The 22,782-nt window shown below is 46.2% G+C and overlaps 1 protein-coding gene across 4 annotated transcripts in view; it reads left to right on the top strand.

The window, feature by feature from the left end:
* Positions 1-15,827: 15,827 nt before the first annotated feature.
* Positions 15,828-22,782, top strand: part of SEMA6A (semaphorin 6A) — a 120,583-nt gene continuing 113,628 nt past the window's right edge. For 2 of the 4 annotated variants that reach the window (XM_010971519.3, XM_010971517.3), the window contains exon 1: positions 15,835-16,558. The gene's annotated coding sequence lies outside the window, so the exon portion shown is untranslated. Of the gene's footprint in view, positions 16,559-22,782 lie in introns of all 4 variants that reach the window. The other 2 variants (XM_074360510.1, XM_010971518.3) reach the window with 2 other exon arrangements.

Raw genomic sequence — 22,782 nt, 5'->3', positions numbered from 1 at the left:
GCCCCACTAATCATTTCCAGCCTGATTAATTTGATGTGATAGTCCATCTTTCTCTTAAAAGTACTGTATAACACATATTTATTTGCCCTTATTGAAATGAATTACAACAAACTGTGTTGGAAGAATGTGGTGGCATACACGGGGCTTTCCTCAAGACCAGCAAAATCAGATTTCGAAATCACTTTTCTGAGGATATTGCAACTTGACCTTTCTTAACTCGCACGCACAAGACAAAAGCACAACGGAAGTTTCCCCTCCAGGACTGTAATTAAGAATTAGAGGACAACTTCACACTCTTATTTGGAATGTTAGATGCCAGTGGGAATCAGAATGTTTCTATTTAGTCTGTGCTGAGGAATTTTGTCTTTTCAAAGTACCAGGCTCTGACAGCCACATTTCCATCATTATTCTCAAAAGCTTGGAGGGAATCACGAAGTAACAAATGGATTTTTGTAACATCTTCAACTCTCCATTTTGCTGTTCTTCAAAAATCCACACCTCCTCGCCTTGAGTTTCATACCACCTGCAGACTCCATGCGTCATTCACTTGACAAACATTAGTCTTCTCTCACTTTAGATATTCTTCTGTTTTATCTTATGGCCCATGCCCACCCCTCCCTTTAACAAGCAGCCATTCTGGCAGGTTTAATGCATATCTTTTTCTTTGTATTGTGCAAAATGTATACTTCTGTTTTGCATGTATGTATTTTTTATTTTTGCATATGGCCTTGTGTTATATGTCTGATTTACTTTCCTACCACCCTCACTCTGCTGTCTCTCCTGTTCCACTGGCATCACTCCCACTGAGGCCACTACATATTTGTTTTTAGCGACAACTAAATTGCCATATATACCACCGCCAGTCTGTTATCTCCAATTCTTATATACTAAGGATGGAGTCTTTTTCTAGTTATTGGGTATAAAGGGTCAAACAAGAAAATTCACGGTTCCTGTTTCTACAGAGCTTGCATTTTGTTGGGGAGAACAGACATTAAAGAAACAACTGTACACAGGATGGTAACATGTTCATCATTCAATTTTCTATATATACTTATCAAATATCTTCCATATGCTAAATATAATGATAAGCACTGGGGATGAAATAGAGAATGAGAGAGAAGGGACACCTGCCCTCATGAGGCTTACATTCCAGAGGATTAGCCACGTCTTGTAGCTCACGGTAAGGATTTAAGATCAATGGCAAAGGATGAAATGATTTTCTGCATCAGAGAGATACGATGACATCTCTCTTTATTCTACATGCAGTGGGAATAGTGGATTAAAGGGGACAAGATGGGATTCAGGGAAATCAGTTAGGAGGCTGTTGCAGTGAAACAGTTGAGAAATGACAGTGACCTCAGTGGGGGTGGTGGCAGGGGAACAGCAGAGTAAGAAGAGAGGGACGTGGTGTATGTTGGATGTAGAACAGACGAGATGATGGGTTGCTGAGAGGTTAACTGTGAGGGGTGAGGGATAATCAAGGAGTGTCCCTGGGTTTCTAGTCTGAAAACTGAGATGAGGAAGACTGAGGGGGTTGGGTTTGGGGAGAAAAGCAAAGCCCAGTCTGGGTCATCACGTTGGTACAGCATCTAAATGATGTGTGAAGCAGCAGTTGAGTATATGAATCTAATTCCCAGAGAAGAGCTGCAGACTGCAGATGCACACTCAGGAGTCATCACACATGGAAGGTCTTTAAAACCATGAGAATGAGGACAGAGGCAAAAAGCAGGGCGGGCATTCTAGAGCCCAAATGAATCCCAATATTTAAGGACTGCATGGAAGGGGGAAAGTCAGCAAGAAGTGATGACGGAATGCTCAAGGAGGGGCTACTGAGTTTGAGCCACTTAGATGTCTGTGTGTTTCCCTAAGTAACACCTTTAGCCAAAGCTGTGCTTGTGGGGAGACGGAGGAGGAGGCAGACAGAGAATGGTGTAAAGAAGAAGCAGAGATGGCGACAGCAAACAAATCTTTGGTGGACGTGAGGATGAAGGGGAGGAAATAGGGCACGGCGATCTCTGGGAGGGAGATCTGGGTTATCAAAAGGGCTCGTTTAGGTGGGCGAGGCTCAAGCATGATTAGAACACGATACACAGGGGCACAGGGATAACGAACAGTGGAAAGTTGCCAAGAGGCAGGAGATGGAAGCCACACCTGTGGGCAGAATCAGGCTCCTGGGGACAGGGGGGCAGCTGTCCTTGGACAACACCCACCCCACACGTTTCTCTGAACACCACCGCGCTGACAAAACGTGGCAAGAGGAGGAGCTTGACTGACAGCTCAGCGAGAATGGGTTTCCACTGAGCAGAAGGAGAGGAGCCTAACTCCTTGACAAGTCATTTGTTGGAAGATCACTGTCAAAGAAACTAGGCCTCCAAACGAGAAGACATCTCTAGAATTTGGCAGAGAATCTGATTTTACATTGTTACAGGACAAATGTGGGGAGGGAGAAGGCTGTCTAGTGGAAGAAAATGACTCTCTTCTGTCTGGGAGGAGACCGTAACAGGCTTTGACAGAAACCCAGAGAAATCGGGCAGCCTTTCCTCGGGTTTGTCAACAGGCTGAAAGCTCTCTCCTTTTTCCAGCTTAAAGAGGCATTTACAGCAGAAGACAGATTCTCCAGGAGAAATAAAATCCAGGAATATCAGAACAAGTAGGGGAATGATAAACCCAACGAGGGATGGTCAGAAGACACAGCAACACCTTTCAGCGTTTTCTGGGGACAGACCAGGGTGAAACCTTATCCGTGAATCTGAGAGGACCTGGGAGGAATTTTCTACTTAGGCCTCTGAAAGGACCACGCACAAATTAAATAGTGTTTAACAACAGTTAAAGGACAGGTGCAAATATATCTAAATATTTATTTATTTAAATCACAGGCTAAAGAATGCTAATGGTTAATTTTCCTAGTCATAGTATTTCATAGCATTTTGGCAGCTTCTGAGCTGATTTCTCATACATAGTAATACATTCCTCGAATCACATCCTGCAGTTTATTTTTCAGATCTTTGTGCCATGGAGGAGATCACAAAGCAATAGTGGAGAGGCCAGCACTGACTCGGGGCAGCAACGTGGTAGGCAGAACAGCCCAGAGGAACTAAACCAGCCTGCCGGGCTGGGCTCTCAAACCCAAGCTTAAAAAATGGTGTCGCAGGCAGTAAACAGAGAGGCAATATACAATGTCGCAAGGAATGCCCACTTGGGAACCAGGCTTCTCGTGCCGGCCCACCACAAACACAGTGCTGCTCACAAGTGGCCTGCCACATGCCCATAGTGACTTTGGGCAAGTTACTAAACTCTCCGTCATTTCATCTGGAAAGTACCTCCAGGGACTCAAGAATTTTTAAGGTCTATCCTAGTTTTTAAATCCCTTGATCTGATATATTAATCAGGATTAGTTGGTTTCAAGTGACAGCAGACCTCGGACTGACTAACGCAAAAGGGGAGATTTGCTGGTTCATATAACTGCAAAGCTATTGGCAGCCCACAGAGCCCCTTCTGAGAAATGGAAAAAGGAACTCCTGAGGGAGCATGTGGTTTGGCAAGCAAGGGGCGCTTTTGTGTGAAAACAACAAAACAACAACAAAAGAACAAAAACACACATCCCTTCCTCGAGGCAGAAGCAGCCTTGCTCCCAGACCCACAAAATGGACTGCAGTCCCCCGTTTCCCCTTGGCCTGGGAACCCTTTGCACTTCACAAATTGCTCAACTCTGTATAATGGCCCTGAAACCAAGGGTAATCTGGCGTTGAGCCCGGCTGACCTAGGGACTCCAACACAGTCACCAGGACTTACTTTTACTTTTCCCCGCTGGCTCCCCTTGCCTTTTGTTGAATCTATTCTGTTTCGTGCACACATGTGCGTGTGCCTAACTGCTTTAGAGAGAGAGAACGCATGTGTGCTCCCTACGTCCCATGCTGACCTCCTGGATCTAAAGGTGGGGAGGGGATCCCATCAGACCATATGGATTGAGAGAATAGAGGAACTCAGGGTGCTGTTCCTAGTGGAAGGGGATGGATGCTGAGCTAGGAAAAATAATCCTTGACCTTTTATGCATCTCTGTAATTTTCAATCAGCTTCCCAAGGAGTCTCAGAAGAGCTGGAGCACTCCTGAAGTTATTACATCAGCAGAAACCTCGAAATGATACCAGCCAATGCCGACAATTCTGTGGTGAACCTAGTGTATCTGTACATCACTGGGGCCATCGTTAACTGCCACAAGACTCTGGAAAGCTACTGAGCAATTTTGATCAATAGGAATGAAAATTGCTTGTATCATCTGACCCTTAGTGATACATTTGAGAACTTAGCCTAGAGCACTAATTCAAATTTAAAAATTCATGTGTGTGAAAATGTTTATTCAACATTATCTGTGATAAGTTGGAAATGGCCAAGATGTCAACCACAGGGGAATAGATAAGTAAACTGTAACAAAGCAACTGAATTAAATATTGAGTAGCCATTAAATGATAATTATGGAGAGTATATAATAACTGAAATAAGGTATGTATGGAATTATATAATCCTTTAGTGACAGCAGAAAAATATGTAAGCATGTAGACGAAGCCTAGAAAGGAACACCTACAAATGGAGGTCATGTTTATGTTTACAGTGGAGGGCAATGGAAAACTGTTCCGTCTTCAAGTTTCTTGTAATGTTGGTATACTATTGTTTCATAATAAATAAAATTTGGTGAGAAAATTCTATGATTTAAGAATGATTATCTCAACTTCCTCATAAGGGGTTTCATGAGGATTAAATGAGATAGCATATACAAAGTGTTTAGGGAGTACTGGCCACATTCTGAAGATGAAACAGATACTGGTCATCAATATTAAGAAAATACATTGTGTGCGTGTTATTCAGTGTTAGAAAGTGACAGAAAGTGACTTTTTCACTTGAGACTTCTCCTTTAATTCTAAGAGAACATGATTCCCCCTTATTGTAAATCCTCTCCCCAGTTCACAATGCCTTACTTTATTGATCTAACCTCAAGTACCTCCTATGGTGTTTCTTCAAGGTTCATGGTGAGGGATCCTGACCTGATGGAGGTCCTCTTGGAAAGCTGTGCTGGGAGGTTTAGAACATATGTGTCTGCCTGGATTAAAACAGCTGAGAGGAAGGTGAGGAGAAGGGGAGAATGGCAGTTATAGAGGAAGAGAGAAAAAACTGACTTAAAAAAGTGTTTTAATCGCATGTCATATGCAAATACATTCTCATTCTAAAATATTAGAACATTACAGCTAACTCGTCCACAAAGCTAAAGTCCTCCCTTACATTTGTATTAGCATGGGCTGCCATGACAAAATACCAGACTGGGTGGCCTGAAGAAGACATTTATTTTCTCATAGTTCTGGAGGCTGGAAGTCCAAGACCAAGGTTCCTACAGGGTTTACTGGGTTTGGTTTCAGGTGAGAGCTCTTCTTCTGGCTTGTAGATGGCCACCTTCTCTAGTACCCTCACCTGGTGATGGTGTGCGGGTTGGGCTGGGGGAGAGCTAGCTCTCCCATGTGTCTTACAAGGACACTAATCCTGTGAATTTTTTACAACCTCATTTAACCTACTTTCTTATTCCAAATATAGCCACGTTGGGGGGTTAGGGCTTCAGCATGTAAGTCTGGGGGGACACAAACATTCAGTCCATAACAACATCTTCCCCTCTTTCCCCCACCTACATGCTTCTTCCCCAGTTATGACCTCCATTATCAATTCTCAGGTACAGGGATGTTCCAAACCTTTTAATTAAACAACAAAAAACAAACAAACAAAAAAACCACTAGGGATTTTATGAGGTTATTTTAGTTCTGTCCAGTTTTAAGAACCTACCTGTGTGTAGACTTCTTCAATTTGTTTTTTAAAAAATACGTCCTGGTGAGTTCTCAGAATAGTATAGAGGTATCTGCTGTATTGTTTTTTTAGTTGCTGCATGATATTCTAAAATATGATCACCAGATCGTATGAGCTGTTTTAAACAACTACCACCATATTGCTAAACATTTAAATCATTTCTAATATTTTTCCTGATTACAGACTACCCTGCAATGAACATCTTTACACATGCCTCTCTGTGCACAAACATGAATACTTCTCCGGGGTAGGTGCCCAAAATTGAATTGCTGGATCATGGAATAAGCCCACCATCGATTTTAATAGATAACCGTCAAACTGCCCTCCAAGATGGCTGTCCTAACTTACACGCTCACTGGTCATTTATGAGGCTGCCGGAGCATCCTTGCAACATTTGAGATGATCAAACTTAAATATTCTTTGCCAATCTGATGAGTATAAAAGTTATGTTACTGTTTAAATCTGTTATTTCCCTGATTAGTATAAAGTTGAGCATCTTCTGGGATAATTATTAGCCAACTGCATTCCCTCCTGCTTCTTCATGGGTTTTGCTCATTTTTTCCTATCAGATTGTTTATCACAGTCTTACTCAATTTGTCTGACTCCTTTGTAGGTTCTTTCCCCTTTGTCCGTGAGTTAGGTTGCATATTGTCTCCCCATCTGCCATCTGCCTCTTTATTTATGGTATATTTTGTCTTATTAAAATGTTTATTTTGGAAATAGTTAAAATTTCTAGTTGTTTTCCTTTCGAGGCTATGCTCTTAGGGTCATAAGAAGGCCCTTTCTATCCCAAGATTATAATCATATTCTTTTGTACATTCATTTAACTCTCTTTAAAGAGAAACATGTATTTGGGAGCAAACTTCTCGACAGAGAGCTACTCACTTTGCTTTAAATGTTACCTACTATGCAGTCCAGGTACCCAGTGGTTCTAACACGACTGACATTAAACCTGGGAAGGTGTCGTTATTCACTCTATCACCCAACAAATACTTATTACATTTCTAGGATGTGGCAGGCACTGCCCTAAGTGCTGGGGATAGAGTGGAACAAGAGAGTCAGTTCCTGCCCTCTTGAAGCTTTGTCTGAGTGGCAGGAAACAGACATGAAACATATAAGCAAGTAAGTAGATACATGGTCATCTGGCAACAAGGGCTATGAGGGAAAATGGAGTAGCGCAGTGGGTATGGGAGCAAGCACAAGGTGGAGGGCTTGTGGTCGGGGAGCAAAGACCTGCAGAAGGCGAGGGAGTGCGCCCCACTGCTAGCCCAGGAAATGCTGTTTGGGGAAGAGGAGAAACAGGCGCGAGAGGTGGAGTGTGGCGCGAGTGAGGGGCCGGGGGGAGGGGACGGGCTGTGAGGCACGGGCTTTGGCTTTTGCCCTGAAGCAGGTGGGAAAGAAACCACTGGATGGTTTGGAGCAGAGGAGTGTTACGATTTTATTGAAAACGTTAAAGGATCACTCTGGCGGCGATTCGGGGACGAGACTGTAGGGTAGAGAAGACGGCAAGTTCAGAAACCGGGAGACCAGTGATGAGGAGACTCCAGGTGAAGGTGACAGTGGCCTGGACCGGTGTGATAACGGGGAAAGGAGAAGTAGTCAGACTCTGGGTGTATTCTAAAGGGAGAGCCAGCGGGATGTGCTGATGAACTGGCTGAGACAAACGGGAGAACGAGAGAAGTCAGGATGCCTCTAAGTTGTTCGGTCTGAGCAGCTGGAAGGATGATGTTGTGATGTGAACCCAGACAGCACGCTGGTAGCTAAAGTACCTGACATCCCCTAACACACTGACAGGAACCTGAGGGCCTAAGACTAACCCACGCTCCGTGTGAGCGAATCGATGATGCCACACAAACTTACGGCCACCACAGGGGGAAGCGGGGGAGGGATAAACTGGGAGTTGGGGATTAGCAGATACACACTACTACATACAGGGTACATCACAACAAGGTCCTACTGAGAACTATAGTCAATAATTTGTAATAACCTATAATGAAAAAGAATATTACAGAGAATATATATGTATAACTGAATCACTATGCTGTACACCAGAAACACACCATTGTAAATCAACTATACTTTCATAAAAAATAGTAATACCGTAGAATATTCTTATTATAGTTTATATGGTGTGCTTTATAAGAAAAATAGCTAAACTCCCCCCCCCAAAAAAAAAAGTGACTGGAAAAAGTGATTTATTGACTAAGGAATTAAGCAAAAATGGAAAATTCCCCAAGGCAAGAGTATCTGGCGAAATACTTGTCAACTTTGGGCTCTAATAATAATACAAAAATCCATGCCTGCAATCTTGTTCACAGGGTAGAGGAGAGAAGGGTCCGGACATGGGGAGGAGGAGGTGAGGGTGAGGGCCTTTAAAGAGTTTGCTTAAACAGAAAGAGGCTTTAAAAGGCCATTTGGAGAAAGGAAATGACTCAATTGCTCTGAAGCATGGAGAGAAGGGGAGAGGAACCAGGAGGAAATCAACGTGTGTGTTTTTGTAAGAGTCTTAATAATACAGTTCATGACACAATATTTCTTAAGAGAACAGTGTGTAGGTTTTCAGTTCCAATGTTCAAATATAACATTCCAGTTCAAATTAATAAGTACCTAGTTATGAATAAAAGTGTATTTAAGAGGCTTCACAAAGAAACTGACATCAATTGTTCTACTTGTCTTCAGTTCTGGTGAAGCACAAAGTAAGCAGTAGTAGCTCGTGACCGAATCATCTAAAAGTTCTGGGTCATGCCGAAGAACAGGTTATTTATTTTACAACATAATATTTAAGCTCATTTCCCCCTACAAGTTATCTCTGAGAACATTCTTAAATCTACCAAGTTAGGTGTTGTGAGTATTTTATAGGACTATTAACGAGAGACTCGCGCAGGTACAAAATCCAAAGTCAGATCAAGACATCAGGAAACCATTCTTACATAATTATACGTATAGGGGACTTTTCAGAGAATAATTTTATATTCGACGATGTTTTTTTTTTATACTTCATTTAAAAGTCTACTCTAGATGCAAGTATACCATTTTTTTCAAAGTACTTTCGCTGTCCACAGTCATCCAGCCTAAGTTTGATGTTTATAGCAGCTGTCTTCTGTTTTAAAGTTCCGATGTTAAAACAAACAAAACACCCTCAGTTGTCTCCATTTCTCTGGTTATAAAACTGCTCTTAAATACACATTCATCCTAAACAGCCTGGAAAAAGTCTTTTAGTGGTTATCAGTACAGTGTTTCCTCACATCATCTGAAAACTAGATTTGGAATGAATTTTATATTTGCTCAGAGGCCAGAATGGTCCTCTCTTCTAGAGGCCTCCCATTACCTGGAAGCAAAGGCCTTGAAAACAGTTCTCAGAAAATAAGTATATTTTACTTTTCATCATTCTTTTGGCCAAACAGCAAATTCCAAAGTGGTGTTTAATCTTCTGGTTTATCTGGTTGTGAAAATCATAAATGACATTTAGCTACCTGTATTTTTCAACAAACTCATATCCAAGTAGATACTTTTCAGTCTAAATGTTAGTAGGAGGGACAATTAAAAGAAGTTATGTTGGAAGAGAAAGATGAAAATAAGGTTACAGGGATGGCTTGCGCTCTGCATTACATAAACAAAGACTTCAATTCCATGTAAAGGGCTTTTGTGAGAGAAAAATAGAGTTCTGGTTTACTTAACATTGATTGTTCATTCATTACCTTATTTCTAATGTACCATTCTCTTCATTTCCCAAACAATAATTTGATATCAGAAGTGAATGGAGCCCAGCGTCACTGTGGGACAGTGGCATGATTGTTACACTTGGAGAGAGCGCCACCCGTGAAGCTATTCAGAGGGGCAGACAGTTAATCACTGTTAGCGCAGTCCTGCCGCCGCGAGAGTGGTCCTCAGAGATGCTCTAGAATTGTTCCCAGTGGATTCAAATTGCAGTTTTATCTCCGTCCACGGTGGTCCTCTAGAGTGATATTTATATTCTTCCTGGAACTTATTTTCAAGCATCTTGTTTTGTAATTGTGGTATTTACTCGTCACTTACATCTGTAAATCCTTTTTATACTTCATACAAAAACCAAGTTAGACATTGTATACTGCATGTTCTATGTTGGGGGAAAGCCTAGATTTTGTTCATCTTTAGAACTGAAATCTCAAAATAACTTTTTAGTTTTTTTTTTCTTTCCCTTTTTAAATCGTCCTACCCCATTCGGCAATCTATTTCTTTTCCTACCGAATCCTTCAAAAACAACTCACTGTTTTCACTAACTTACCCCTGTTTCATGTACCAGGCCCCTACTCTCTACTAGGCTCGAGATACAAGAGGAATGAAAGAGATGTAGTCCCACGACTCAAGGAGCTTCTGATTTAACAGGAAAAGAGAAGCATTCAACAAGCAGTTGCATCACAAACGAACTCTACTGTGATACATGGGCTAATGCGGTACTTAGAGAACACATCATTGGGGGGATATGATGTATTCTGGAGTATCAAGAAAGTCTTTCTTGAGAAAGCAACACTTAGGCTGAAACTTGAAGGATGAGTGGGAAGCAGCCAGGTAAAAAGGTGAACAGGGGAGATGACAGTATTCCAAGGCAGGCCTATAGTTACAAAGGAGCGCACAGCTTCCCATCCCGGCGATGTTGGAGAGGGAAGAAAGTGATAGGAGCACGGCAGAGCTGAGACCAGAGAGGTAGGCAAGAACCAAATCATGTACAGCCTTGAAGGCCCTTAGGAAGGTCTGGGTTTGTCAAAGTGTTTTTAAGCAAGGGAGTGATGTGATTCGATCTGCATCTTTTGAAGATCACTTAAGCTATAATTTGGAGAATGAATCGGAAGACAAGAGTAAACAAGTTATTATTGCTGTTAATTTGAAGAAAAACATCTACCAAAAATATTGCTCCATATGCTGGTGGTACATATGGTATGTGTAAAAGCATAGAAAATGAACTATAAAGATGTGCAGGAACTCATGACGGGGTCACCATACATAAGTGGGGGGAATGGGAAAGACAGTGTTGATTAAAAGGAAGCTAAGCTTTAGATACCATGTTTCACTTGTTAAAATAACCACAGAAAACACATAAGACAAAAGATTAACGGTTGTTAATTCTGGGTTATGAAAATTGGGATGTTTTATTATTCTTTGAAGTGTTCTGTATCTTTCAAATGCCTCAAAAGAAAAGCAAAATTTAAAAAAAAAAAAGGAGAGAGGCAGGAGGAGAACCAGGAGGGTATTTCACAGAGCAAAGGGTATTTCAGAGAGGAAGGAGTGGTAGTGTCCATCATTGTTGAAATTTCAAATAAAACTTAACAATGCCCACTGGATTTACTGCTGTGGACGTCACTGAAGACTTGAGTACAAGCCTTGTCAGTGGAGGGCTGGGAACCAGACAGGAATGGGTCAATGGGAGAGGAGGAAGTGGCAACTGTGACTGTCAACAACCCTTTGTCTTTGGAAGAGAGAGGAGATGGGGTAGCTTGAAAAAAAGAGAAGACCCAGGGAAGGCTTGTTTCTAGGATGAGAGAGTCTAAAGCTTGTTTACATGCCAATAGGGAGATGCCAAAGAGGTGGAGGCAGTTGGAATTTCTGAGAATGTGTTAACGATCTGAAAACAGGTGGAGGAATTGGCCTCAGACTGGGGAGGGACAGTGCCTCCACCATAAGAGGAGACACGGAGGAAATGAGGAGTACAGAAGCAAAAAGCTCCCAACTGGTGGACTCTGTTTTTTCAGGGAAGTAGGAGGCACTGAGGGTGAAATACTGGTTAGGGGAGAAAGTGAGAGACTAACTGAGAGGAAGGGAAGATGACAACGAGGCAGTACTGAGGGTCCAAACGAGACTGATGACGGACGGTACAGCCTGCCTACATGTGTGCTTGAAGTTTTGCTCTCGCAGGCTTCAGCTGCCCAATGCAAAAGCAGAGAAGGCTGGTATTTCTACAATTCAGGACTGGTTTTCATTCAGATAGGTGTGACCAAAAGAAAGAGGAGCTGGGGAGCTGAAAGTGTTTGCCAGGGAGACAATGCTATTTTAAAGCTCTGCTGGACAGAGAGGGGGATGAAAGAGGCAGGGAGTGGATGGATGCAGAGAGTGGCAGGACCCATGGCTTGAAATCAGAGTGAGCATGGAGGGGTGCATGGGTAAGTAAGCTGGAATGAGAGGAAGTGGTGCTTGGAGAATGGGATGTCAGAATTAGTGATTTAGAAGATGCAGCCCTTTCTGATAATAAGATCCAGCATGAAGCCCTGAAGCCGGGGGCAACGGTGAGTGAGAAGAAAGGACAGCGTAAATGAGGAAGGCAAGAAACAGAAAGCTGAGGGTTAGTGGTTAGGTGGACCCCAACACTTCCATGAATGGTGACAGGTGGTGGGACAGATTGGAGGACCGTGAGCATGGTGCATAGTCCAAAGTCTTTGAAAAGTGAGGTAAAATGAGGTCGGTGGAGGATAGCACCAGTGTATTTGTAAAGCACAGCTGTCAAAGGTCTAGGAGTTTTTGACAGCAGGAGAAATGGTCTCAGAAGCAAACTGGACACTGACCACACTTTCCAACACGGGGATGAATGGGCAAGAGGGAAAATTAACAGCTTCACCATAAAAGCCTGGGAAAAAGGAGTGTTCCAGAACACAGCCAGGATTCATGGTGATGGTGGCTCTCCTCCCTGGCAACACACTAGAAACATCCAGGGAGCTTTAAAAAAGCCCTGCCCATGTCCCCCGATTCCAGTTCAATAAACCAGAATCTTTGGAGCCTGGAGGTTTGTTATATTCAAAAGCTCCCCCGTAAGCCTAATGTACAAATGGATTGTAAAACTGCTGATTTAAAGCAAGCAGGTGAATGAAACCTTGGAGAAAGGACTGTAGATACAGAGAGATTTCCTGATTATGATCGATAATGGCCGGACTGTAGAAACTGCATTCCCCAGGTGTCCCCCAGGAACGCACACCCACAAGGAGCTGAACAGTAAGCACCAGCAGACACGTCTCACTACTCCTCCCTTTGGCGGCAAAGCAGAGATTCTGATCAAATAGCTAGATGTGCTTTTTAAAAGGATCCTGGGTGAGTTTACTTCCTATTTCCTCTTCCTCCATCACATTTTTTCCAGGCAACGTAGGGGAAAGCAGGTGCTGTCATCCAAGCATTTATTGAAGAGGAATTGTTACGGGGTAGCTCCCAGCACTGACACAAGGCGAGCCACGTCTTTCCTCTGCCTTCATCTGACTCCTATACAATGTGGTGGTAGAACTGATGTGGAGAGTGACAATGATGACAATGGTGCCAGGCCACCCTTACAGGTGCTAGTTAACTTTACCACTAGACTCCTGGTTTACACTCACCATCTCATTTAATCCGCACAATCCCTGGGAAGTGAGGAGGGCCTGAATCCCCATTTACAGATGAGCCCACTGCTCCAGAGAGATAAGTGACTGCCCCAAGGTCACCAGCTACTAAGTTACCTAACAACAGCCAGCCTCCAAACACCAAGGCCTTCCTCATTCCACGCCATGCCACTTAACCATAAAACAGTCCAAACTTCCTTCTAGTTCCAACACTCCATGATTCTTTAACTCCCAGGGCTCTCTTTCCCTGAAGGGACAGGGTAGACTGCAGACTTCAAAGGCTTTGGAGCGGCAGCATTTTTACTGAAAAGTTAAGGCAGGCTTCTGGGAGTGAGTCTGAGGCTCACAGAAGGGGAAATGACATCATGAGGTTTCACAGGGCGGCCTCCCCACAGGTGCTCCCCCGAGGGCTTCGGGAGCAACACAATAGCTGGTTTTTCTGCCAGCTCCGGGAGCATCTCTCCCCTGGCAGGTGGAAACGTAATCTCACCTGGTCATGACTATGGGCGCCTAATTGGACTGCGAGGTTTCAGGATCTACTAATTGCCAGGAAGATCCTGGGTGATATTTCCTAGCTTTGCAAAAGTTAACTCAAATTATTTTCCTCTTGTATTCTATAATTTTAAATTTGGTAAATTTAATCTTTAGCTTCTTGGCTCAGCATTACTGCAAATTAAACATGTAAGTATTAATAATGAAAATAATTTCTCTTTAAAAACATATCCTGAAACTCAATATGGGGCATTTCCAATATATCCATAAAGCAAACAAGACAGCTTAATTGTTTGTTTCTCCAAGGGAAGAAGCTAAACTCGGAATTAATTTGGTTCAGTCTGTGAAACAATTCGTTTGCGCTGCCTAATTCTGCCAATTAAAGAACTTTTCCCTGACACAATTAGCATGTAAATCAGCGGCAGAAAGCGAATGAGGGACCTCAGCGACCCGGCGGGGATGGAGGTGACCGATGGAGAACCCCGGGGACCCCTTGGGCCCGACCTTCGGGCTGCCAGACGGCGCCGGGGGCGCACGGACGAGCTCGGAATTTAGCGCCGAAATCTGGGCATTAAATAGCGCAGCCAAGGATCGAGCCGCCACCGCCCTTCCCCGGGTCCCGACCGGATTCGAAAGGGACGTCCGGGAGCCAGTCCCACCCGCTACCGGGAGCGCGCAGCTAAGCCCCCCGCCCCCCACGCCCCAACCCCTTCCAGAGCCGACTCCGCGTGCCGCGGGGGCTGCGCGCGCACCTACGGCCGCACACAGCGCCCCCGCCCACCGCCGCCACCAAGGATCTGTAGCGGCTTTTTGCCTGGGAAAGGTGGGGATAGCGACCCCTGCTGGCAGCTCCGGCGAACAGCAGGGAGACTGACTGACTTTTCCCGACCATTCTCTCGACCCTCTCTAAATGGTTTATAGAAGAAATACACAGTGTCGTCGCGTAAGCATTTATTCTTCGTGAGCCCTCATGAACAGATGTCTGTATATAACTTTCGTCCTCTGTAGGAAAGGCAAAACTGGGGACTTATTAGTGGCCCTAGCCGTAATTAGGGAACAGGTACAGTTTCTAACGCATTTATTTGAGGGCACTTGGCCTAAGGGCGAATGAGACCCTGGTCTCCCTCCCAGTGCTTTTCTCGGCCGACCCCATGACTAGCAAATATTGACTGGAGAACTGCTTGGCCGCCCTGTGTTAGTTTCTTTAAGAGCTTTGGCTACGGCTACGGCCCGAACCTTGTGAGAAGTCCACTTGGAGAGCAACATGCCACCTTGTGCAGTTTGCGAGCGGGGCGAGCAGGCGGGGACCGCGCAGCAGCCGGGGGAGGGGGGACATCGTGTGGCCTGGCTGGTTGGCTCTAGCCGGTAACTGCAAGGCTTTTTGGCGACTGAACTTTTAGGCGGTGGAACAAAGCTGTGCCTGCCATTCTTGTGATGGTAACAAAAGCGCCTTGGAAAAACTTGTTTTACTTATCGCATGAAGCTGTTGGATTCTCATTGGAAATGTGTCGTATTTCTGAAGTTCACATAATTATTTCTCAGAATAGTCTGCACACTTTCTAAATTTAAAAACAGATCGTTGTTGTTAACTGCATTCTTTGCACTGCACTTTGCTTACTTAACACGCTTTATTAACGTGTTGTGTTGTATGTATGTTAAATAACAGCTGTGTTCATATCTTCAAAGTGTATTTTTAAGGGCACCGGCTTCTGTCCAATTCATCCGGATGTGCAGGGCGTCCATCACTTCTGGAGTCTACCTCGATACTGTAATCAGAATTGGAAAGGATCGCCGTTCACTTACCCTCGTCTTTTAAAACTTTTCCATTTAAGAAAATCGATGAACAAATCCTTTCTTGTAACTCGCTCCTGCACTACGTCTATTTTTATTTATTTTTCTGATTTGGCAGGGCTCAGTAATGCTGTCCGTGATTTTGTTTTTTCTTGCTAGAGCAGATGCGGGGGTGGGGAAGTGAAGGGCTTGGGCTCCTGACGCCGTCGCCCCCACGGGGACCTCCGCCGAGCGCGCGGCGAGTCCGTGAATAGTGGTGGAAGGAAGCTGCGCTGGCCTGTCGGTCCAAGGCTCCACCTGCGGCCACACCGCGTAGGTTCTTCCTCTCTCCGCCTCTCTCATTCGCGTTCACACACATACAGCACAGCTCTCCTTTGGGTCGAGAAGACGCCAGCCAGTGGAGGCGGGGTTGCGGGAGGAGAGTCCGCTCTGCGCAATCCAGTCCGGGACTTGGCTCCGCCCTGGAGCGGCGGCCTCTCGGGTGACAGAGGAGTAGTGAGCGGCAAGGGGTGAGGCTGCAGCCAACTCCGCTCCTCGCGCACTCGGCTGCCGAGGCGCTCGGGACGCAGCAGCGGCGCTTCTCCGTGGGGCCCACAGCCCGCAATGCCCGCTTAGGAGCGGCGGCAGCGACCAGCGTCGCCACACCCGCGGCAGAGCGCTCCCGGTCGCCAAGCGGGGCTATAGCTTGCACCCCTGCCCCAGCCCCCACCCTACCCCCCACCCTGAAATGACCTGTTAATCGGCGGAGACACCACCGAAGGGACTCGCCGGAGTGGAATCCAAGTGGAATTTGGATTTGGAGAAGAGTTTCTTGAACATTTACTCCTTTCTTGTTGGTTTCTTTCTTTCTTTTTTCCTTTCCCCTTCTCCGCCTGTCATTGGAGATGAACACAGCGCGTCTGCATCCCAGAAAGTAGTCGCCGAGACTGTTACCCCCAAAGAGACAAGCACACATGTAGGAATGACAAAGGCTTGCGAAGGAGAGAGCGCAGCTCGAAGCCCGGAGAGACTCCCTCGATAATGGATTACTAAATGGGATACACGCTACACCAGCCCTCTCCGAGCCCCGGCCGCCTGCCCGTCGATGCACCGAAAAGGTACGGCTGGGGCGCCCCGGCGCGCCCCACCTCCCGAGCGGCTCGGCTCCCTTCTGCGGGTCCCGGGGCCGTGGTCGGTACGCGCTGTCGGCTTTGTGGTGCTTGCGTTTTATTTTGTCTTGTATCTGTCTCCCGAGCGTTGCCCGGCCCGGGGGAGCAGTCGCGAGCTCTGCCCGCAGCTCCTCTCCGCCCTGCGCCCCAGAGACCGCGGGTCTCCCTGTACCGAGCTTCTCCACTCGCGCCGCGCACAAGCCGGGCGCCGCCCGGGACCCCGACCGCGCGGGTAGCTGCCTGGCCGGGGATGTGTGTGCAGTACCCGGGGCTCGTCCTCACTTTCCGGCCAGCAGGCAGCAGAGAGACCCGGAAAGGCTGATTCTCGGAAGCGCCCTGTCCTGGTGCGAAGGCAGGGTAAGGGGTTCTACTCTCGAGGGCTGGAGGAGGTTGGTTGGAAGAATGCGTTTTCGCTCAGCACTAGGTTTGGGTTCAGGGGTGTGAGAAGGGGTTCCGCGGACACGGTGGGGAAGCGAAGAGAATCTTTTGTTGTCGGCGTGGGGTCTGGGCTGGGCTCAGTGGAGTGCGGGAAACTTGTAATGGCCCTGGCACCCGCGCGCCCTGCCACTTGGTGACATCCCAGCTCCCGGGGCCGCTGGCACCAGAGGTTCCGGGCTTTGTTTGCTCGAATGAGTGGCCTCCTCCCGGTGTGGCGCGGCGCCCCCACCCTGGGCCCTTTTCCCTGCCGCAGCTCCCTCCTGGTTGGCGAAAACAGCATCCGTCGCGTCTGTATCCCCCTCAAGCACAGAACCCGACACTCCGCCGGGGCTGGCGCCTGCTGCTCCCTCCTCTAAAATCTACGAGGTCCAACTCTGGAAAGGAGATGTCCCGGGAGGGGGAAGGGTGGGAAGACCAAATAAGAGATGGTTCAGTGCCTGCTAACCACACAAGATCTCTGCCCGGGCCCCCGGTTCTGGGTTGTCCAAACTACTTGCTGCGTCTAGAGCGCTGCCTCGCTGGCAGTGGGGCGCTCGGGAGCAAGCCCCACAGTGCCCTTCTCTCCCCCGCCCCCCGCACGACCCTGCTGGGATAGAAGTGTCTTTTCTCGAGATTCTCCGCTTTATTCTCAGCTTCCCACTGTGGTTCACCGTGCAAAGCAAGACCCTGAGGTCTGTTCCCTCCTCCCACGACCAGAACGGTACAGGGGGAGCCATGGAGCAGTCCTGGACTTGTGGGCACTGGAAAAGGCAACAAGACTCCGCTGTCTTTCCCGCTCCCTCGCCACCCCTCTGCCCGGCGCCGCCTCCTTTTTTTTTAGCACGGGGGTCATTCGACTAGTCGTTTCTGTAAAGTTTCTCTGAAGGCCAGGAGTTGGGGCGCGACAGAACTGGGGCTCAGCGTGTGCAACCCGCTGGAAACCGAACCCCCAGGGAGGCGGGCGGAACGCCCAACATACGCATAGGAGGTAGAAGCTGGCCCCTCCAACAGTGGCACCCCCGGCCCGTGGTCAGCCTGGTTGGGGTCCTGGGGCTGCACTTGCTGGACCAGTCACTTAAGCAACTGAGGAAGCGGTAGGCGTGAGAAGCGGGGGCAGGAGGGAATGGGGGAAGTTCAGGCGCAGGACTCGGGGAGCTGGTGCGGCCACTGTGGACAGCGGCTGGCGCACGGGTGCTTGTGGTCGCGAGCCGGGGCTTGCCGCCTTGCAAGAACCTGTTCCAAGTGCAGCATCCCCAACCTCCTCCCTCCTCCTCCCCGCGGCGCGCAGTTTTCCAGCCGGCGGGTGTCCAGGAAGGAGCTGAGCAAGGAGTCAGGTGTGCATGGAGCCGGGGAGAAACTGCTGTTTTCACAGCCGAGGCAAGCACTTCCAGGGGCAGCCTCCTACCTGTATTGCAGTAGCAGCCTCGCTGTCCCTTCCAATGGGAGAACGGAGGCTGCTTTGGGAATGTGGTAGCCAGGCACCACCACGGTGGATCTCTCTGCTTAGACTGGGTGGAAATCAAGTTGCTACTGAATGTGATCCATGAAAGGTTTAAAGCACAGGCGCGCTAAGACACACATACATACAGACACACACTCTTACTCATACCCACAACTTTCTTTGCCTCGAATCTGAAAAGATGTTTAATCCAGTCGCAGTGTTCTGCCAGCCTGTCTCAGAAAAGCTATTTAATGCCCCCTACCCCCAGCACTGGTTTTTACGTCTTACGTCTTACGTCTTTCGTCTTTCTGGGAAGTAAAGTCCAATGCCTTTGCCTTGCCTTTCTCTAATTCTGGTAATTGTTTGGTCTTCTTTTCAACATACATCTTGGGCATTAAGTCCATGGTTTGCCACTCTCATGGCCGGGAGGAGACTGGTTTCAGATTACATGAATCCTTTATTAAGGTTTATTCCCCAAAGATGCCTGTGCACATTTCTTAATGAAAACATCTTTTTTCTTTTTTTTTTCTTTTTACACTTTTTCCTAATGACTACCAGAGGTTAAGATCCCTAGTATTTTGTATGTTTTTTAATACCTTGTTTAGTCTGCATGGAGCAGTTTTATGATTTACAGTAGGCTTTGATTAAACCACACCAGGCACCAAAGTTAATTATTAACCTCACTTTAACTATAGTGGCAAAACTGTCTCCACCTATTAACCTAAACTATCGGTTAAAAAATAATTGCACTAACTTCTTGAATTTGGTTTACCCATGCTTGTTTATTTGGTAACTTTTGTTTGACTCTTGAGTAACTCCCACTCTGTTATAATTATGGTTTTAGGAACATCTCAGATGAGGCATTTTGCAAACCAATCAGAAAGCAGAAAGAATGAACATCAGATTTAAACCTCATTTTTGTGTTACGTCTTTTTTCAACTTGATATAAAGGGACATTCTAGTTCATGTTTTCTTATTTACACTGTTTGTATGACGGCAATCTTCCCAAAGTGTTCTCTTTTGCAGGTATCACCCTTTAGAGATGGGCCACATTCTCAATGCACATAATCCGCATATGTAAATATTCAACAGACAGCCAAAATCATTATCTCAGGAGCTACCTGCAAAATATACTTACTGAATAAAACATCTAAGTTTAAATAGGTTAAGAATTCATAAGAACCAGTGTAGGAACTCAAGTAAACATTGAATGAATAAATGAAATAGCCCCACCTGGTTCATATTTCTCCACTGAGAGCGGACCTGGTTTTTTCTCCACCTACAGTGACAAACAACAACAACAACAACAACAACAAACCTATGCCTTTAAGTAAGTGGTTATTACAAACTGGCAATAAGTGCAACTCTTTATTTACACAGAGACACACACATACTCACAAACACATACTCCTCAAGTTACTTTCTAAGTCTAGTGAGTGCTTTTCCCATCATTAAAAAAATAATACCATTTGCATCTAGAGTAGGTGGGTAACATTGCCAAGTGTGTTGAATCAGAAGGACAGCAAGAATTAGGAAGACTGTTATCTTCATTGAATAAAAATAAAACACCCAAATTAAGAACTTGTATTAAATGCAGGATAAATACTCATGCTTTAAAGCAAATGGGTAGTGCCACTCCTTTATGAAATGGAAGGAAAAATACTGTTTTGAACAAGGAGGTAAGTCAGATACTTTAGTATGTGTACACAGTGCTTCAGCTCTTCTCTGAGCAGGACAAAAGAGTGATGATGGGAGAAAAAGTTTTTTTAGAACTAGATTGCCTACAGCTAATATATTCTCCCATCATATTTGTTTGCAGAAAGGAATCACAGAACAAGCCCAACTAATTGCAAATGCTTTAATTAGGCATCTGCCATTTGCAGCAGTGTAAAGCCAAGGAAAGCCTGCGTGTCTTGCTGCACTGCATTCCCCACCCCCCACTTTAAGTTTAGACAATTTATGGTCCTTCTCCCAGAGCTGGCGCTCCCTGGATGTTCACACCTCCAGAGGAAGGGGGAGCCTGGAAGCCTTCTGCTGCACCCTCCCCTCTCAGTGCCCCTCCTCACCCTCTTGGGGTGCCCTGCAGCCAAGCTGTCTCTGAGAGGTTTCTATTTCAGAATGAAGGCTTTTCTCCTCTGCCTTAAAATGGGCTGCAGGAGCAACTGAGCTATTCTCTGCCGGCAACCACATGGTTGCCTCTTGGGGATATGGTAAGTTAGGGCAGGGAGGGAGGCATTTAATCCCTTCGAAATGGGCAAGTAAGATGTCATACCACACAAACCTCAAGGGGGGAAGGGAGTTCAGGATACTTCTCAGCATGGGACTCTTACAGTCTAGCATATACACAGGGGTATGTTGCTTTGTGAAGCAGATGAGTGCTTGCAAAACGTTTTTATTAGAATAACTAATTACACTAAGGCACAGTCATATACCACTCTTAGTACTCTGATGTTTCCCAAATAACTCCCTCAGCGAAGACCTCTCTCCTGGACCTCTCAAATATTCAACGCCTCCAGGGCAGGATCTAATAGACAGCTCAAACTTAAATGTTCAGAACACCTAGTTCTCCATCTTTCTCCCCCCACCATACACGTTTTTTATACTCTCCATCTCGGTAAATGGCAGTTCCAGCCTTTGAGTTGCTCAGGCCAAAAAACTCAGGAGTTATCCTTGACTCTTCCCTTTCTGGTAGCCACATCCATTCCAGCTGCCATGCTGTTGCCCGCCTCCTTCCCCCTGCAGAATGCACACAGACTCTCTCCAGATCTTCTGCTGCTGTGGCCCTCACTCTGGCCAAGCCAGTCTGTCTTCTGGCTGGGTTATCTATGGTGCTAACCTCCCAGCTAGTCTCTTGGCCCCCTACTGTCTGCTCTCAACACAGCAGCCAAAGTGATAGTTTTTTTTTTTTTTTTTAAGTGAAACCAGATCAGTTCACTTGTGCTCATATGCTTTCCCATCTTATTCCAGTAAAAGCCAGAGTCCTTTCTATGGCCTTTGTGGCTCCACGTGATCTGCACTCGGGTCCCCACCTCTCTGGGGTTACTTGACTAAGCCAGGCTTGCTGCCCCTCACCCAGGGCCCTTGGCAGGGCCTCTGCACTTGCTCTTTCAAGGCTGGGGACAGTCCTTTGCCCAGAGAGCAGCAGGATTTGCTCCTCACATTCCCTAGGTCCTCTGCTCACGTGTCACTTTCTCAGTGACGCCTTTTGTGATCATCTTACTTACTCCATCTTTTTGCCCCAACACTCCCTACCTCCCTGGACTGCCTCATGCTTTTTTTTTGGTTTTTTTTTTTTTTTTTTTCTGATTTTATTTCCTTAGCACTTTTTATGTCCTGACCAACTGTGTTGTCCTCGTTTATTTTCTGTCTTCCGCTAGAACATACTGCCATGAGGGTAGACATTTTTGTGTTTCTCTCACTGCTGTCTCTCCAGCACCCAAGCCCATGGCCGGCACATCACAGGACTTTCATAACAAGCATTTGTGGAATGAATGAAGAGAGGATCTTGCTGCAAATAGCTAGTCTCCATCTCTTTTTCCTATTCATGTTTTTCTATGTCATGTGTCCATCCAATGAGACACCTCTCTGCCTGCATGAAGTGTGTATGTATGTGTGTGTGTGTGTGTGTGTGTAACACCATCTTCCATGTATATAGGTGATGTCTCTCACGCACCATCCGTGGAGCAGTCACTGTGGGTTGTTTTCCCAGTCTGGGTGATGGATTGGCACCTGCTCATTCCCACACTCTAACCCAGCCCCTTTCTGAGGCCAAGAGCCCACATCTGTGGGACACCTGGTTGAAGCTGGAGGGAATCTGAGTTAGGAACAGAGCTGAGAAGATAGCCAGCACTTCTAGGGACTGAGCTTTTTGACCTTGGACTCATTTGTGCTGCATTCTAACCAGTGGCCACAGAACCTTCTTGCATTTTTGGAGTTAGCTAATGGCAGTCTCTAAAATTCAACTTTCTACCAGGAGAAAGGAGGATGTCTGTTAACCCACATTTCTGCCCTGTCCCAGTGCAGTGATCACTGTTGTGGAAGATGCTGTACTTGGAGTCAGATGACCTCCAGACCCACCACCATGGACAAGCCACTTCACCTCTCTGAAGTTGCTGAAGTTTATTTTAAATAAAACTTGTGAACAGTAAACCTATGCTTCCTACCTTGGAGAATTACTGGGAGAATAATACGAAATCCTGAATGAGACTGGTAAAATATGAAATGCACTCTGGAAATGTGAAAAGTTTGATGCTAACGCCCTCCTTTCCTCCTGAGACCCCTGGCCCAACAGAAACTCTGCTTCATTGTCTTCTAA

This window comes from Camelus bactrianus, chromosome 3 (genome assembly GCF_048773025.1).
Source record: "Camelus bactrianus isolate YW-2024 breed Bactrian camel chromosome 3, ASM4877302v1, whole genome shotgun sequence".
In the NCBI taxonomy this organism is placed as follows: domain Eukaryota; kingdom Metazoa; phylum Chordata; class Mammalia; order Artiodactyla; family Camelidae; genus Camelus; species Camelus bactrianus.
Note: the sequence above shows the minus strand (reverse complement) of the source record. Positions and strands in the feature narration are given on the sequence as shown.